Source organism: Dipodomys ordii, unplaced genomic scaffold (assembly GCF_000151885.1).
Source record: "Dipodomys ordii isolate 6190 unplaced genomic scaffold, Dord_2.0 Scaffold92, whole genome shotgun sequence".
NCBI lineage: Eukaryota > Metazoa > Chordata > Mammalia > Rodentia > Heteromyidae > Dipodomys > Dipodomys ordii.
Genome location: NW_012267308.1, coordinates 5,453,429 through 5,471,622, shown reverse-complemented (window position 1 = coordinate 5,471,622; position 18,194 = coordinate 5,453,429). Strand labels below are relative to the sequence as shown.

The 18,194-nt window shown below is 56.6% G+C and overlaps 1 protein-coding gene across 4 annotated transcripts in view; it reads right to left on the bottom strand.

The window, feature by feature from the left end:
* The window catches only part of Pak4 (p21 protein (Cdc42/Rac)-activated kinase 4), a 47,470-nt gene extending 30,016 nt beyond the window's left edge, over positions 1-17,454 (bottom strand). For 3 of the 4 annotated variants that reach the window (XR_001175439.1, XM_013026349.1, XM_013026351.1), the window contains exon 1: positions 17,335-17,454. The gene's annotated coding sequence lies outside the window, so the exon portion shown is untranslated. The remainder of the gene's footprint in view (positions 1-17,334) is intronic. The other variant, XM_013026350.1, reaches the window with a different exon arrangement.
* Positions 17,455-18,194: the final 740 nt, after the last annotated feature.

Below are 18,194 nucleotides of genomic sequence, written 5' to 3'. Positions count from 1 at the left end.
GGAAGGCATGGAGGGCCTGGTGCACCCCATGCCCAAGTGCTCGGCATCCCCTGCCTGCACTCAAGGCCACTGCCATCGGTCCCCACCTATCCTCACTGGTGTCTTTACCAACCTCTCTGCCTCAGTCTACCCCCGCTCTCCAGGGCTGGGCTCTGAACACACAGGGTAGCCTAGCTTGCCTCTGCAGCCCACAGCAGGCTCGCCACTGCCGACCTGAGCACTCCCACTTTCCTGAGCCCCCTCAGGACCCCTCCAGGCACCCTTGGAGGGGTGAAAACAGGGCGGCGGGGGCTGCCTGGCTCCCATGGCTGGCTGACACCCGGCCCTGCAGGGCGCTCTCGGAGGAGCAGGGGGGCAGGTGACAGTCACCAGTGAGACCCGTGGGAGGGCAGTCTGGGCTCAATGGGAAGCAGCAGTGGGCATGGGGAGAGCCAGGGAAGCCAGGAGGTGCCCACTCTGGGGAAGGCTCTGTGTACCCAAATGCCCCCACCCCAAATCCTACCTTCTCCCTCTTCTTCAACAGCCAAGTGCCCACTGCCCCCAGTGTCCGTGCAGCCTTCCTGCAGCCTGGCTGCTGCCCAGGGCCGAGGCTGCTGCTCGCAGGGGCTCAGGGCAGCCCACGCCTCGGTGCCAGCTTTGCCGTCCCCAGCTGTGGAGCCTCAACAAGCCGATCAACCTCTCTGAGCTGCAGGGCCACCCGTGAGCTGTGGGTACCAGCAGTCCCTGCCTCGCAGGCATGTTTGGAGGGGCAATGGAACAACTCAGCATGGTGGGGCCGGGCCTCGCTACAGGCTCACTGCCAGCCACTGCTGCTGCTGGCAAGGTGAATGAATGAATGCATGAAGGAATGAACACACATGTGGAAGTCGGCCCAGGCAGCCCTTCAGAGGGTCTCACTTTCTCCAGGCTAGGCAGCCATGGTCTCAGGCTGGGGGCGGAGGGGGAGTGTGGCTGAGGGAGGATACAGTGTCTCCTCCACCTGGCCATATTCAGCCAGCCCGGGCCCCAGCCCAGGCTCCAGTCCATGGCAACCCAGCCTCCCTCCGCCCGGCAGCAGCCTGCTGCCTCCTCCCACAGTCCCCACAGGAGGCTGGCATTGGAGGCTGGTGGCCAAAGGCTGGAGCCCGGCTTGCTGGGAGGTGTGGGCAGGAGCACTGCAAAGCCCAGAGGGAGCTTCCCGGCCTCATGGGTGCACGCAGGCCACAATCTCCAAGAAGTCACACACCGGGGACCCGCTGCACCTCCCCGTGGATGCTGGGCGACTGGCCCACGGGCTGAGGATGAGACCTCCCCAGATGGTCACAGGCCATGACTATGGAATTGTGGCTCAAGTGGGAGAGTGCTAGCCTTGAGTAAAAGCTCAGGGACAGCGCCCAGGCCCTGAGTTCAAGCCCTAGGACTGATAAGAAAAAAAATGTACATATATATATATATATATGAACATAAATTAAAATCAAAATAAAAGGGCGAAGGAAATGCAGGCTAGACTGTAGGCCCATGGCCAGTTGATGTGAGGGCTGCCGGGAGTAACACAGGGAGCCTCAGCCTGTCAGAAGGCCAGGGTACAGCAGACCCCAGGAACTGGAGTGCCCAGGGGCTCTGGGGCCTGCCCTCACACTGGCCAGGCCCCAGAAAAGGGGTGGCCCATCCCCTGGCTCCTGCTGGCCCGTCCTCTCTGCTCCTCCCCTGCTCACCTCCACCATCCTCTTCCACTGCCTAGGCCGCCCTCCAAGGGCAGCAGGGGACACCTGTCCCCAGCTGGGAGGGCAGGCCCTGGGGACCCAAGGCCCTTCCCAGGAGGCTGCTGGCTCTGCACCCAGCCTGCCTGGCAGCGGTGAGCCCAGCCCTTGCCCAGGCACCACCCATGGGCAGTGGAGGGCGGGGCACAGAGGGCGGGAGGCAGGGCGAGCTGGAGACAGCCACGTGGCCACAGCTGCGGCCAGAAATGACCCTCCCCCCCCCACCTCTGCCTCCCTGCCCCAGCCCCTCACCCCCTTGGATGGGCTGTGGGGTCCTCTAGGTGTGGCAGGAGGGGGGGCACTCTCAGATGTTGGAGGGGGCCATTAGCAGAGTGGCCGCAGTCCCGCCCCCTCCCAGGCTAGGATGCCAGCAAGTGCTGGGAGACAAAAGGGGAGACAGGAGATGGGGAGGGAGGGGGATGCCTGCTGAGGGAGGGGCAGGGCCCAGGCCTCGCCCATGCCCTACACAGGAGAACACAGGAGAAGCGGAGGCACAGGGAAGCTAGGGAGCCCGTGTGACTTGCCCGGGGCGCTCCAGGGAGGTGAGGGGCTGAGATGCCCAGGCAGGGCTCTGAGTTTGAGGATGGCCATTGGGAGCAGGAGAAAGGACAGCCGGGCCTCTCCTGCCCCCGCCAGATCCTACCTCCCCAGCAGGCAGTGTGTGTGTGTGTGTGTGTGTGCGTGCGTGCGCGCGCGCGCGCGTGCGCACGTGTGAGTGAGTGTGTGTGTTCACTTGCGCATGTGCATACATGGGCTGAGAATGCTCCACCTCGGGCACCTGCACAGGAGCCCAGGCTGCTCTCCTCTGGGCCAGCCCCCACTGCCCCCATTCACTAGGCCTTTACTGGGCCATCACCCAGTCCCGATGAGTTGCTGGGCCCAGGAGGAGAGCCCTGTCCTCCCCTTTCTCCTGCTACTCCCAGAACAGGCGCCAGGCCAAGGACCAGGAGCAGAACTCTGGCCAGTCCTGCCCTGCAGGGCGGGGTGCCAGGCAGCAGCCAGGCCGGGAGGCCTCCCCAAACCAGCTGGGCCGGTTTGGGCTGAGGGGATGGGTTAGGATTGGACTTCCCTGCTGGTCCCAGAAGAGGGGGGGCAATTGATTCAATTGTCCTTTCCTTAATTCAGGCCAAAGGGTAAACAGGATGACCCCCCACACTTGTGCTGCCCCCCATTCCTGGAGCCTCCCCTACAAGGTGTGAGGGGTCTCTGTTCTGAGACCTGGCATGCAGCTCCACAGCCAGCAGCAGCACCCCCACACATTCCCTGGCTCTCCCACAGGGCCAGGGGCATCCAGGGGAGTGGGAGACACACTTGGGACCTGGAAAGTGCTTTCGGGGTACAGACATCAGTGAATTGCGTGGGGGGAAGGGGAGGCCTGGAAGGTTCTTTCCAGGTAGCACGGTGAACTGTGAACGGCAACAGACTGGAAACAAGACAAATATTCCTCCACTGAGGATGGTTCCTGGAAGGAAAGATGCTAAGAGCCTGGCGTGGCGCTGCACTCCTATAATCTCAGCACTCCTCGGGAGGCCCAGGCACGAGTTTCAGGCCTGCTGCGGCCTTCAGAGCTAGACTCAGCCTCAAATGGTGGGGGTGGGGAAAACAATGTGGTAACCCAACGTAGCCTAGGAATGTTTAGGTAAAGTGTGCCAAGCCAGGAAAGGGAAGAAGGCTGTGAGAGATACATCCAGAGGTGGCAAAACAAGAGGCGGGTAAGGGGCCAGGAGCTTTGGGGGTACAGGGAAAGGCAAGGGAGGGGCAGGAGCTTTGGGGGTGAAGGAAGAGATGGGCCTCTGTTCCTCATGTACAGGCTCATGGGCTTCCCACTGCAATGATCACTCTGTGATACGCCGTGTCAGGTGATGCTTTAACTGTATCAAGTCCTAATTTGAGAGCATGCGTGTGTGCGTGTAGTCATGTCTGTGTGTAGTCTCATGACTCTTCTATGCACCCTGATCTGACCCACAGCTCCTCCCAGTCATGTGCCAGGGCCCTAGACCCAGAGAACAAGGTGGGACATCTTCCATCTGACTGGGGCCTAGGCTTCTCTGTGGGGCCCCCAGGCCAGCACACCTACCCCCCCCCTGCCCCCCCTCTGTCTCCCCCATCTCTGCAGACAGGAGCTCCAGCCCTCTGGCCTAGACTGCGATCGGATGGAGCACATTCTCACTTAGTCAGCCGGGTACCGGCTGGTGCTCAGAAGGCCCCCACGGGCCCCCTTCCGGGACCTCTTTCTGCTAGGTCAGGAGGACCTTTGTGCACTAATCTGAGCTTGTGCGTCGGCTGAAGTCCTCAACTGCAGCCCCCAGCCAGAGTCCCCACTGCCCCCCTCCCTCTGCGCCCCACAGCCATGGACCAGCAGCGTACAGGGCCAGTGGTGAGCTGGGCCCAGGCTGAGGAAGCTTCTGGCTTGTCTCACTACCAATGATGGCAGTGTCTTTAAGTGTCATCCCTTTTTAGGGCCCAATAACATGCCATTGAGTATGCTGTTTCTCTGTTCATCTACTGATCGCGGGGTCTGCCCACTTCTGGCTGTAAAGGACCCTCCATGAACTGGGGTGCAAATGCCTGTTTCTACTTTGGGAGCACACCTAGGCTAGAGCTGCTGGCCACGATTAAATTCTGTGTTTGATCTTTCCTTTATTTTCTGGTGGTACTGAGATTTGAACTCAAGGCCTTGCACTTGCTAGGCAAGCACTCTACACTTGAGCCATGCTTCTAGCTCTTTTTGTTTCTAGATTACTTTTCAGATAGTTTCCTCTTTGGCCTGGGCAGAACTTTGACCACGATCTTCCTATTTATGCTTCCTGTACAGCTGGAGTTATAGGAGTGCAGGACGGCACCTGACTATATTTTGTGTTTGACAGTAACCATCCTAATAAATGCCAAGTGACATCTCATGGCACTGATTCCTTGTTTTTGTGCTGGTGCTGAAGCTTGAACTCAGGCCTGGGCACAGTCCCTTAGCTTTTTTGCTCAAGGCTGACACTCTACTCTCTTAACTGGATCTAAGAGCCTTATGGGCTTTCCTGACCAAGCTGGCTTTGAACTGTGATCCTCAGATCTTAGCCTCCTGAGTAGTTACAATGACAGGCCTAAGCCGCTGATGCCTGACAGGGCACACACGGATTCTTTTTTTTTTTTTTCAGTCGGTCATGAGACCTGGGCTTGGGCGCTGTCCCTCAGCTCTTCAGCTCAAGGTTAGTGCTCTATCACATGAGCCACAGCACCATTTCTGGCTTTTTTCTGCTTATGTGATACTGAGGAATTAAACCCAGGGCCTCATGCATGCAAGGCAAGCGCTCTACCACTGAGCCACCTTCCCAGCCCCACACATGGATTCTTGACAGAGCAACAGAGGGAAGTCAGGGGAAGAAAGTCAATATGTAAAGCAAGTTGCTAGGACAAGGAAAAACCCATATGCAAGACCAAACTCAAATGATCCTTGATCTAAACCTTACATTTGGCACAAACTAGCCCACAACTGATCCTGGACTTAAATGTAAATCCATACAACTTTTAGAGAAACAAAACACACAGGAAATTATCTTCAAAATCTAAGCCACAGGGTTCAACTTGACACCAAAAGCACAATCCATAAAAGGAAAACTTACATCTGTTTGGGAGGCAAAGATCGGGAGGTTTGGGGAGACCTCATCTCAACCAAGAAACTAGTGTGATGGTACCACCTGTAATTCCAGCAATACGGAAAGTGTAGGTAGGAAGTTTATGGTCCAAAATGGGCTCTGGGCAAAAATATGAGAACTTATCTGAAAAATAATGAAATCAAAAAAGGGCTGGAGGCATGGCTCAAATGACAGAACACCTTCCTGGCAAGAAGGCCCAGAGTTCAAATCCTGGTGCCACTCTAGGGGGGAAAAAAAAAAGATAACCTCATCAAAGTGAAAAGGTCTGTGTGCACAAGTCCACCGAAGAGGATGAAGAGCTACCGAGGGGAAGAAATGCCTCAAGGCGCATGGCCGAAGAAGGCCCAGTAGAGCCTCAGAGCTGTACTGGTAACAACCCAGGTAGGAAGGGGGAGGTGGGAGTGGCAGGCGCAGGGCGCAGGCGCAGATCGCAGAGAGAGTGCGGGGAAAAGATGGAGAGGAGCTAACGCGCAAAACCTCTGAACAGCTGGAGCCATCAGAGGTCCACAGCAAGGCCGTGGAGACGGCGCCCGCTTACCTCTAAGCCATCTCCACTCTGAGTCTATTTCCCCTGCTGTGTCTGCTCACGCAGTGGTCAGGGTGCAGAACTGGACGGTGGGGCACGGACAGCAAGTGGCTGGGCGTGGAGAGGAAGCTCAGATGAGCTTTGTCTCCCTGATCAAGGTTGGCATCCTGCCCCCCCCCTTCTTTGTACAAAGTTACCACTGGGTGAAACTGGGTGAAGGAGGTGGCCCCCCCACCCCCCTAGCCTGAGCTCACATACTTCCCACAAGAGGATGCGCAGTTAGTGTGAAAGTTGCAAGTTTACTCAAAATTCTGACCCTTTATTAAAAGGCCACACCCATTCCCAACTTCTGAGTCCTTGAGCCTGTCATTCCACTCCTTCTCCCTGGAGCACAAACTCCCAACTACCTTGGCTCCACTCTCAGGCCTCAGCCTGAGGCTCCTCCTCCAGGAAGCCTTCCCTGATTTCCCAGGTAGGGCCAGGGCCTCTCCCTGCTCCTGGACTTCTCTGCCTCCATCACGGGAGGAGGCGTTCTGTGAGGAGAGGGCCTCAGCTTGACAGGGGGTGGTGGGATGTAGGGTCCACAAGGAGGGGGGCAGGCCACTGAACATTATTACTGAGAAGCCCCACGTTTGCCCTTTTGAGGGTCTTACGTGGAAGAAATAACCCTCAGACAGCCAGTTTCCAAAACAGAGAAACTGAGGCCAACAGGGCTGGGGTGGGGCTGCCACATGAGCAGGCCCATGGACTTGGTGACAGAACTGAGTGGCATCTTGGACAGTCACCTCTCTGTGGAGGCTGGCAGGGCAGAGGGGGGGAGGAGGGCCCCCTGCCCCAATCCACCCCCTTCCTGTGTGGGTCCCAGCTAATGACCAGGGTGCCAGCAGGGCCTCAAGGAGCACTGGGGGGCTGGGGCTGCAGGGGGAGAGGGGGAGACACAGTAGCTACAGGAGCACAGACCAGGGCAGTCCAAGGACCCAGGTCACTATCATGCCCTGGAGGATGGAGGAGGGGGGAGGGGAGAGGGGGAGGGGAGAGAAGGGGCTGGAAAGCTGCCCACCCACCACACCACTCAGGCTCTCGGCTGGGCAGTTCGGCTGGGGCCCTCCTGCGGCATCCAGGCGCCAGCCCCACAGGGAGTGGCTTCAGCTTTTTAATCTACTCTGGGTCTTTAACTTAACAACTATTATTCTCCCTGTCCATCAGACAGCTGCACAGACAACAGGCCACATACCAGGCAAACAGGGCCGCCCAGTCAAGACACCCCCCCACCCCCACCTCATCTAAACTGAGCCTGCATCATCGGGGCTCTGATCTAGTCCCAGTCCCCAGAAACAGCACCATGGTACAAAGGAGCAGGAGACTGCCCAGGACAAAAAACCCAGGCCTTCCAACCAAATCTGATCATGAAAAGGGGATTTGGGGTTGGGAAGGTGGCTCAGTGGTATAGTGCTTGCCTTGCATGCATGAGGCCCTGGGTTCCATTCCTCAGCACCACATAATCAGAAAAAGCCGGAAGTGGGGCTGAGGCTCAAGTGGTAGAGTGCTGAAGAGCTGGGGGAGAGCACCCAGACCCCAGAGTTCAGGTCCCACAACCAACAACAAAAAAAAAAAAAAGAAAAGGGGATTTAAGATAATCTGGGTCTGGTGCCATCAGCTCATGACTTTAATCCCAGCTACTCAGGAGACGGACATCTTGAGAATCACAGTTCCAAACCAGCCCAGACCAGGAAATCCCATGAAACTCTGCCTCCTAAAGAACCAGCAAAGCCGGGCGCTGGTGGCTCACGCCTGTAATCCTAGCTACTCAGGAGGCTGAGATCTGAGGATGGAGGTTCAAAGCCAGCCTGGGCAGGAGAGACCGTGAGACTCCTATCTCCAGTAAACCACCAGAAAACCGGACGTGGCGCAGTAGCTCAAGTGGTAGAGTGCTCGCCTTGAGCTGAAGAGCTGAGGGACAGCGCTCAGGCCCAGAGTTCAAGCCCCAAGACCGACCAAAAAAAAAAAGAACCAGCAAAATGTTGGCATGGAGGCCTGTTTCCAGTGGTAGAGCACCAGAGAGCAAGCAGAGAGAAACTGTGAGGCCCTGAGTTCAAGTCCTGGTTCAGGCCTAAATAAATAAAACATCTGGTGTTTAGGACTTGTTTTGTGATGATCAGGGCTGAGGGGGTTGTGGTCACGACTGCTTCTTCCTTCTAAGTAGGTGACTTGGGGAGGTAGGAGGCCATTCTTTTTTTTTTTGGTCAGCCATGGGCTTGAACTCTGGGCCTGGCACTGTCCCTGAGCTCTTCAGCTCAAGGTAAGAGCTCTACAACTTGAGCCACAGAGTCACCTCCGGCTTTCTGGTGGTTTACTGGAGATAAGAATCTCATAGACTTTCCTGTCAGGCTGGTTGCGATCCTCAGATCAGCCTCCTGAGTAGCTAGGATTACAGGCATGAGAGGACATTCTTTTGAGTCTGGGTAAATGTTTCCATTTTGTAAACCGAATCAAAGCTCACTGGAGTCCAGAACTTGGGGTGGTTGGCCCTGAGGACCCCAGCTAGCAGCTCTGAGCACGGGCCATCTCTCCAGGCATCCGGGTGGCTATGGCAGTAGCAGGGGGCCTTGTGATGCCACCACAGCAACATGGCTGACTCTCACAATTCTTGGGCTCAGGGCCTGGCCTGAGGTCAGACAGGAAGCTGTTGCCAGGGAGGGGAAGCAGCTATCTTCAGACTATCAACCGGCTCCCGTGGGGGCAGCACGGTGTCCCTGTCTTCAGCACAGCCCTTCCGGTCTTCAAGTAGTAGCCAGCAGGGACTGGTGTCCCTGTCCTCCCCATGGAACCGGAAGTGAAGACCAGCACTGAGTGACTGGGCTCTGGGGCCTGTGGCGGGGGCTAGGCTGCTACCTGCCTGGCACCACAAGCCATGGCCTCCACTTCTGTGAGCCCCTCCCTAACACAGAAAGCTGGATGCTTATGCCAGGGAAGTGCAGTGGGAGAGCCCAGGCCATCCATGATGGTGACAGGTGACCTCAGATCCAGGCCAGAGGCGGGGGGGGGGGGGGGCGAGGCAGGGGGGGGGCAAGGCGCTGTCCACAAGGCCTACCCTCCCCCACCTTGGGCCACTGGAGTCTGGGGCCTGCAAAGAATGTAAGGAATGAAGCTCAGCCTGGCACGGCCATCCCTGGTCATCTCCCCCTGACCCCTGTAAACTCCCAGAAGCCCAAGGGGTCCAGCCAGGGCCCAGATAGCCAACCCCCACAGCCGGGCTCAGGGGCCCCCTTCTCACCTCCCCCCACCAATGCAGCAGCTCTTGGCCCTCAGGGCCCCCAATGACAGGTCCTAGTCTGGTGGGGGGGGCATACTCAGCACCAAAGATGTGAAATGGGGATCCCCCAATCCTAGCTCCCCCCATGAGCTGGTGGATTCCTCCCTGCCACATGGCAGGGAGACCCCAGCAGAGCCGCTTCCCGCACCCCTGAGCTTGGTCCCTGATAATTAAACCGTAAGCTGATTAGTCAAGGAAAACCTTTAATTAGCCCTTGAAATTGCAGGAAAATTACAGCCTCCTCTCTGGGCAGCAGCCCGCCCACCCTCTGTGCTGGAGCCCAGGCAGCGCCTGGAAGTAGCAGGGAATGAAGAGGTCCTCACCCCACAAGGCCAAAACTGGGGAGTGGAGGGTGGAGTCCCCTGCTGCCTCAGACCTGCCCCAAACAAACCCAGCAGGAGGTGGGCAAGACTTTAGGCTGCCGATGTAAGCGCTCTCCCTCTTTTTCTCCCTCTGTTGCTCTGTCTCTCTCTCTCTCTGTGCTAGTACTGGGGCTTGAATTCAGGGTCTGGGTGCTGTCCTTTAGCCTTTTCACTCAAAGCTAATGCTCTACCACTTGCGCCATACCCCCGCTTCTGGCTTTTTGGTGGTTCATTGGAGCTACAGTCTCACAGACTTTCCTGTCCGAGCTGGCTTTGAACTTAGATCCTCAGATCTGAGCCTCCTGAGTAACTAGGATTACAGGCAGGAGCTACTGGTGTCCGGCTGGGAGCCACTTTTCTTAGAAACTCTGGAGAAAATACAAATAAACAGAAATACACCACCTTCACTGACTGGGGTCCTCAGAAAGAGAGAGAGAGAGAGCGAGAGAATGAGATGAACACAGACAGCAACAAGGTGCTCAGCTAATTCAAAAGAATGGCCAAGAATGCTGAAGGCCAAGCAAGAGCACACTTCGGAGGGAAGGAATGAAGGCAGACACAGACCCCTCTGCTGGGCGATGGGGAGAGCACTCAGGGGACCACAGGGCAGGGTGGGAGGGCCAGTAAGTGCCTAGATGACAGGGGCCCCAGCCAATTGTGGAGCCATCTGCCTTGTACACATTAAAAACAAGGCCAACCTGGAGAAGAACCTAAGGAAGTGAGCGACAACTCTGGCTGTCTTAAAATCAAGCCCCTGAGCATGGAAAGCCACTTTAAGACGGGGAGAGACAAATCACCAAGTGGCTGCATCCCTCCAGAGGCACAGGCCCATGGGGAATTGAGGGTTAACACCAAGAGAGGCCCTCATGCATGGCTCATGCCTGCAATCCTAGCTACTCAGCTGAGATTTGAGGATCAAAGTTCAAAGCCAGCTGGGGCAGGAAAGTCCTTGGCATGCTTATCTCTAATGAACTACCAGAAAACTGGAAGTGGCACAGTGACTCAAAGTAGTAGAGTGCTCGCCTTGAGCAAAAGAGCTCAGGGACAGTGGCTAGATCCTGAGTTCAAGCCCCAGGACAGGCAGAAAGAAAGGCCTCTGGGCATGCGACAGAATGCACCAGGACAGGACAGGGAAGTGGGTCAGGGGGTGTGACTTCCCTGGGCTCCAGGAAGGACTGGGCTGTGGCCCGGGCTGGGGAGGATCGAGGGGGATAGAGCACACGGCACAGGGCACAGGGCTGGCACACGCACACCCTCAATTAGTTCTCTATTCATCCAGCTAAAGAGGATCGTGTGTCCAGAAAACAGGCTACCCCACGCCAAGGTCACGGCAGGCCTCTGCCTCCGAGCAACTCCCCAGGTCACAACAGGTTGGCATCTGTGTGTTGGAAAAAAATAACCAATCTCATTTATATTTACATGGCAGGTGCCAGGATGGGGAAAGAGCGCCCCAAGGGCCTCCCAGGTGACCATCAGGGCCTCAATATACACCCCAGTCTTTCTTCAATTCACTATGGGGGGCAGCTGCTTTGGCCTCAGTGTCCCCTCCTCCTCCTTCACTAGGCCAGTGGTCTTTCCTGCCCCCATTGCTTTTTCTTTTCTTTTTTTGTCAGTTGTGAGGCTTGAACTCTAGGCCTGGGTGATGTCCCTCAGCTCTTCAGCTCACAGTGAGTGCTCCACAATTTGAGCCACAGTGCCACTTCCAGTTTTCTGGTGGTTAACTGGAGATAAAGAGTCTCACAGACTTTCCTGCCCGGTCTGACTTTGAACCTCGATCCTCAGATCTCAGCGTCCTGAGTCGCTAGGATTACAGGCGTGAGCCACTGGCACCCGGCTTCGTACCCCCATTCCTCATGTGGGCAGTGCCCCTGAGCTCCCCATCTCACGTGTGCAAGCGACCAAGGGTGCACTGGGCAATTCCAGGATGCAATCAGGTGACAAAACAGGGACACAATGGTTACCAAGACCACAGAGTGGGCTGCCACTCCAACAGGTGCTCGCCAAATGTTTTTACAAAGCTGTGGGGCCAGGCGCTGGTGGCTCACACCTGTCATCCTAGCTACCCAGGAGGCTGACATCGGAGGATCATGGTTCAAAGCCAGCGCAGGCAGGAAAGTCCATGAGACTCTTATCTCCAATGAACCCCCAGAAAACCAGAAGTGGAGCTCAAAGTGGTAGAGTTACTCAGAAGGATTCTGAATGCGGCGTAGGTGATGGGGGCCCGGCCGGCGTGGATACTGGGGATGCATGGGGGTAGCAGCCTCCTCCTCCCATGGGTGTGGGTGGGTGCAGGGGAGGCCCTGGCAGTGATCCTGGCCAGGATGGCAGGCTGCTTTCCACGATGTGGGAGAGGCAACACCGGGCTGGGGCAGGAAGCGGGAAGCGGGAAGGCATACAATGGCGCTTTATCAGGAGCTCGGGGATGCAGGGACTGGGCCTGCCCCCACCCCCCAGGTGTCCCCAAAGCTCTGCTGCAGCTGCCTGGAATGAGGCCACACTAGAAGGGGAGGGAAAGCTACCCCTTCTTAGCCAGGGGAGCAGCAAAGGGAGGGGCCACAGTCTCCAGGAGACAGAGCTCCTGGGTTTGAGGGCCAGTACGCTGGCCCGGTGACCTGGGTGGGTCTCCCAGGTCTATTTCCTGCCCTATAAACAGGAGATAATGGGAATCTCTGGGTCCTGGGGTTGGCAGGAAGGGCACTAGGCTGATTTGCAGAAAGCACCTAGAACCCCGCCTGTCAACAGTCCCCAGGGGCTGGGAATGTGGCTTAGTGGTAGAGTGCTTGCCTAGCATGCATGAAGCCCTGGGTTCCATTCCTCAGAAAAAAAGCCCGAAGTAGCAGTGTGACTCAAGTGGCAGAGTGCTAGCCTTGAGCAAAAGCAGCTCAGGGACAGTGCTCAGGCCCTGAGTTCAAGCCCCAGGACTGGCAGAAAAACAAACAATAAAAAAAAAACAGTATCCAGAGTAACAGTAGGTCCCCAAACTAGCAGAGAAATGGTGTTTCATGCTGCATTTTGAAATTACATTTATGGCCAGGCACCAGTGGTTCATGCCTGTAATCCTAGCTACTCAGGAGGCTGAGATCTGAGGATCACAGTTCCAAGTCAGCCCAGGAAGAAAAGTCCATGAGACTCTTACCTCCAATAACCACTAGGAAACCAGAAGTGGCACAGTGGCTCAAGTGGTAGAGCGCTCACCTTAAGCTGAAGAGCGCAAGGACTGCACCCAGGCCCAGAGTTCAAGCCCCATGACTGACAAAAAAGAAAGAAAGAAAGAAAGAAATTACATTTATGTCCTCCAAACCACGCTGTGAGGAAGCACTGTTACTCTTCTCTTGGTCACACAGGGTCTCACTCTCACTATATGGCCTAAGCTGGCCTAGAACTCATGATCCTTGTGCTTCAGCTTCCCCTGTGCCAGGATTACAGGAGTGATCTACCACACCAGCAAGGAAGTGCTGTCATTGTCACTATTTTATAGATGAGGACACCAAGGCAGACAGGGGTGGTGACCTGCCTGGGGTCACGCCCTTCCCCCCCATCCCCTCCCCCCCACATTATATAAGGCTGGTTAGGAGCTCTAGACAAAGCAAGGAGGGCCTGGCTTAAGCGTCTCTGAGTGGTCATTGGCTTGTTGTAGAGTTGGAAGGAAAACCTCAGGCATGGACAGCACCCATACACACACAACGACCTCTGCACGATCAGGTGGGAACAGGGTGCACAGACCCTGGGCCCACACCCCCACACCCCAACCCTGCTCCTCAGCAAGGCCGGCACAGGAGGGGGCAGCAGGTACACAGGCTCACCCCAAGGTGCACCCATGACAGGTGAGCTCCCAGAACTTTGGGATAAAACTACGAAGGGCCACGGACAAGGCTGGGTGGGAGGGTGCAAGAGGAGACTCCGCTGGCCTGGGGACAGAAGGGACGGGCGGGCTTGCAGGACAGAAAGAAGAGATGGAGGGGACCGGGCAGTCCCTTCATGTGCAGTCACATGTGCCTTGTTCAGAGGAAGCACAGGAAGAGAAATGAGGTCAGCAGCAGCTGGTTCCGACCCACAATCCACAGACACCCTGATGCTTCATCCCACGTGTGCAGCCTGGGCCCCAAGGTCACCGGGGTCCCTAAGTTCAGTGATCCCCAAGAGCTTACTACAGAGCTAGCTTTTCTTTGGGGTTCCAGGCTGGGGAGAAGGCTGAGAAAAGTCCCTGGTGGAAGGGGGGGGGGGAAGCTGGGGAAGGGCGCAGCCAGGCAGCGCAGGACCCGCAGGTCCCGGAGGGGCCATGCGCGTGGCTTGAGCGTGTGGCTCCTGTCTTCTGTGGCAGGATGACTGGCTCCCCGGGGACCTAGGGGACTTCCCTGGCTGACCTTCCAGTGGGCCAAGCCAGCGGCAGACAATAAACCCTGGCCCCGGATGTGTGGCTGGGGCGGGAAGGGTCCCTCATTTCCCTGCCTGGCCAGCCAGAGCTTGGAAGGGGATGGCTTCCTGCTGGAAGCATCTGGGGCTCAGGAGATGGGACAAACAGCTGCTGGGGACACCCCTGTGACCAAGAGCGTCTGGCCAGGAAGTCAAGCTGGCCAGGAGGTGCAGGTCAGGGGGGTAAGGGAGGGGTGGCTGAGGAACCAAGTGACACACGTGGAGACACACACAGAGATTCCCCATGTCCAGCAGGCCTCCAGGGAGCTTTTATAAAAACAGATCTTTGAGTAAGAGGCTAGGGACAGGAAGAGACACTGGTCTGTCAAGGCCCATGGGAGGAGAGCTACAATAAAGGGTGACTGGGGTTTGAATCCTGCCTCTGCGCGGGTCTTGGTGGGAGTCTCCAACTAAAGCAGTCATGTGAAAGTAGCTTCCCTCTGGCCTGGTGGGGTGATCCCTAAACCACACACTGACCAAGGCCGGGACGCTGTATGTCACATGGCCATGTGGGCATGACCGCTTGGAAGAGATTAGCAGCATGTGGGAAAGGCCCAGGTCCAACATTTCTTCTGCAAGGAGGACCCCCAAGCCAGACTCTGGTCCCATACACAGGGAAACACATTCGTGAAAGCCCCAAAGGGCGGACCTAACTGGTCCCCAAAAGGCTAATGAGTGATTCCTTCAAGACCCAAGAACAAATCCTCAGCTGGGAGCTGGTGGCTCACACTTTGTCACCCTAGCTACTCAAGAGGCTTAGATTTGAGAATCCTGGTTCAAAGCCAACCCAGGCAGGAAAATCATAAGACTATCTCCACCAAAAAGCCAAAAGTAGAGCTGTGGCTCAAAGTGGCAGAGCACCAGTCTTGAGCAAAAGCAGCTCAGGGACAGCACCCAGGCCCTGAGTTCAAGTCCAAAGCCCAGAATGACACGGGGATAGTGACACCATTGCTCCACGAAGGGAAGCAGCAGTGGGTGTGGGGAGGGGATGGCGGAGTGGAGCCCTCCCCCCACTGCCTCAGGAAGGGCCCCAGGCTATGCCCAGCACCCTGGTCCCACACCTGAGCTGATCCATGTCCCACTGCATGCTCTAGGACTTTCTTCACAGCTCCAACTGTACAGAAGGAATAGAACTGGCCAATAAATCGCCAGCTGAGGCCCTGAAGCTGATGGGCACGAGGCAGGCAGCCGAGCCTGGGTCTCCTGAGGCAAAGCCAGTCAGTTCCCTCGGAGCTGTGTCAAGCTGGCACAGGAAGGCGTGGAGCTGGGCAGCCTCCCAGGTTGCCTGACCCTGCCAGGATGGGGGTGGGGTTGCGGCAGAAAAGGGGGAGGTAGGTGGCAGCACCCACAGCGGGCTGGGCCTTAGCCAAGCACTCTTACCTCTGCACCCTCTGGCAGATCTAGGGATGACCAATGCCTTCATGCCCACTTAGTCAGGGGGCCTCGGGCAGCAAGTGTAGACTGTGGGGAGGGGGAGAGGGCGATTCCCAGGCTACAGACTGCTGCCAGTCCCCAGTAGCCTCCCTGCCTCCACTCACCTCCCCTCTGCCTGGATACCCCTCTCACCACAGCCTTTAGAACTTCTTCCAGGGACTCAAACCTGAGTGGGACCAGGCACAGTGTGGGCACCCTCCAGCCCCCATCACCTCTGGGACAGATGTGGCTGGGGTCACTGGCTAGGGGAAGACTTGTGTGCCCTCCCCCCCACCAGCATAATGCCCAACAGTGCTCTCCTCTCTCTCTCTCTCCCTCTCTCTCTCACACACACAGCATCCTGCAGTCAGGAATTTACAGGAGTACCCACACTCTTGGAGAGAAGGTGCAAAGATGCACCCTAACACACATGTGCCCCCCAACTACCCAGCACAGAGGGACAGAGTTCTCAGGGAGCTAGGCAGGAGGGCTGGGGGGCTCTAGCGCTGACAGTGGAGGGAGGAGAGAGACTGTGCAGGGCAGGATTCCAGACCACCGGGACAGGAAGGTCAAAACCCTAGAGGGAGGCCTAAGCAAAGATGGGAAAAGTTGAGAAATCCACCCTGGGAGCGGCAGGTGGGAGCTATTGAGGACCACAGGGAGAGAGCACAGGCTCAATGTTTTTTTAAGAACAGAGAACATCCAACTTCGCTGCACTGGGGTGTATGGGACTCAGGGCCACCCACCAACACTCAACTCCTATAAGTCAGAGAAACTTCCCCTCCCAGATCACACCCTTCCAGGAGGTCAAACAGACGCTCGCTCTCGAGTTCTTGCCCAGGGAGTGGCCCAGGCCTCAGCTGCTTCCAAGAACAGAGGCCATCTGAGAAAAGGACCATAAGGCAGCACACCACCCTACCAGTTTACGCCTTGCCCTTTCCATCCAGAAAGTGGGTTAGTTCCTTCCATTTACAAAGATCAATATAGGCAGGTACAAGGGATATCCCACAGGGCACCAGGCTTTGTTAAACATGATCTGCCCCCGGATTCATGGTGGTTTCCCTCTCTGCTGTCTAGGCCCCAGACCAGGCTCGGTCCAATGTCATAAATGGCAGGGGTAAGTTGGGCCCAGCTGGCTCCTGTCTGTCAGCCTAGCTACTCAGGAGGCTGAGATCTGAGGATCACAATTCAAAGCCAGCCCTGGAAGGAAAAAGTCCCTGAGCCTCTCACCTCCAATTAACCACCAGAAAACCCGGAAGTAGGGCTGTGGCTCTAGGGGCAGAGGGCTAGCCTTGGGCAAAGGAGCTCAGGCATAAACAACAGACAAATACACAAACAAGTCAAATGGCAAGTTACAGAGACTCCCGGGGCAGGTAAAGGACTACGGGGATCGAAATCCAGCACCCTGGCAGTACCGAGCGGGCCACCTTCACTAGGACTTTTAAGACACCTGTCCCCAGGCCAGATTTTTTCACCTTTGGACCCTCTAAACCACGCCCATCTGGAAGCCCCCTTTTTAAAAGACCACACCTCAGCTCCCCCCAAAACCCATTCAATCTCCTCTGCCTTTATTAACCTCGGACCCCGCGGTCTTCCTGACAGTGACCTCTAACCCCAGCTGAGTGCAAACTCTGAAGAAGTCATTCACTCGGAGGCCCCCCTTTTTTCTGGAGCTTCCATCCCATCACCTCGAAGCGCCCCCACTCAGTTGCAAACTTCTCCGCACGGGCCTTCGCCACACCCCCCTTGACCTCTGAACTCCCTCCCCGCGGCTTTGATTCCCCCCCCCTCCCCGCAACGCGCGACCCCACTCTCGGAGAGTGACCTTTGACCCCCGGCCCCGCCCCCCTGGCGCGTAAAACATCGCCCACTTCCACTCCCAGCTCTCCCCCGAAACACCCCGAAAAACCGCCTAGCCTACCGGCTCGGAGCCGTAGTCGCTGGCGGCCTGGCTGCTCGAACCCGAACTCGGCGCCCTCGCACTGCCCTCAGCTCTCTCCAGCCGCCGCCACCACGGACGCTGCCGCCGCCATGTTGAATCTCCAACGAACATCCGGGGCTTTCCTCTCCCCCCCCCAACCCCTCCCACTTCACCGCCCCCCAGTTCCCATAGCAACGGTGCTGGTACGGGCCGTGGGTTGGGCCTACGTGAGGGTGGGGCTAAGGCCTGCTTGTGCATGATCCAGCTTCTGATTGGTGGAGATTGTCCAATCGGTGCGCTTCACACAAAAAATGCTGAGCAGAGATTGGGAAATTTGGAAAAGGTGCGGGAGGCTGACTTCTGGACGCTGCGGATTCTTTAAAGAGGAAGTGATTGCTTTCGGTAATCTGCCCCACCACAGTCTTGTTGTGTTAATACCCATTTTACAGATAAAGGAACCCAGGGTTCCGAGGGTACTAGCTGGTGTGAGATCACAGGAAGCAGGTAATCACGTTTGAATAACTCTCAGTGGGAGCCTAATCTCATTTGATCTTACTCTTTTTAATGTATCTTTAAAAGTTAGTATCAAAAAATTGGAAAACGCAGCTAGTAAAGTTGGACATCTAAGATCTCGACTTTCTGGGTTCTAACCTTCTTCCAAGTCTTCTTGGAAAAATAATGAAACTCACTCTCCTCAAGTCTTCCCCTTGGCTGTTCTTTCTGGCTGCAAGTACTGGATTTGAACTCATGGCCTCATGCTAACTAGACAGACATTCTACCACTTGAACCACGCCTCCCGTCCTTTTTGGTGTCTTTTTTGCCAGACATAGGGCTTGAACTCAGGGCCTGGGCACTGTCCC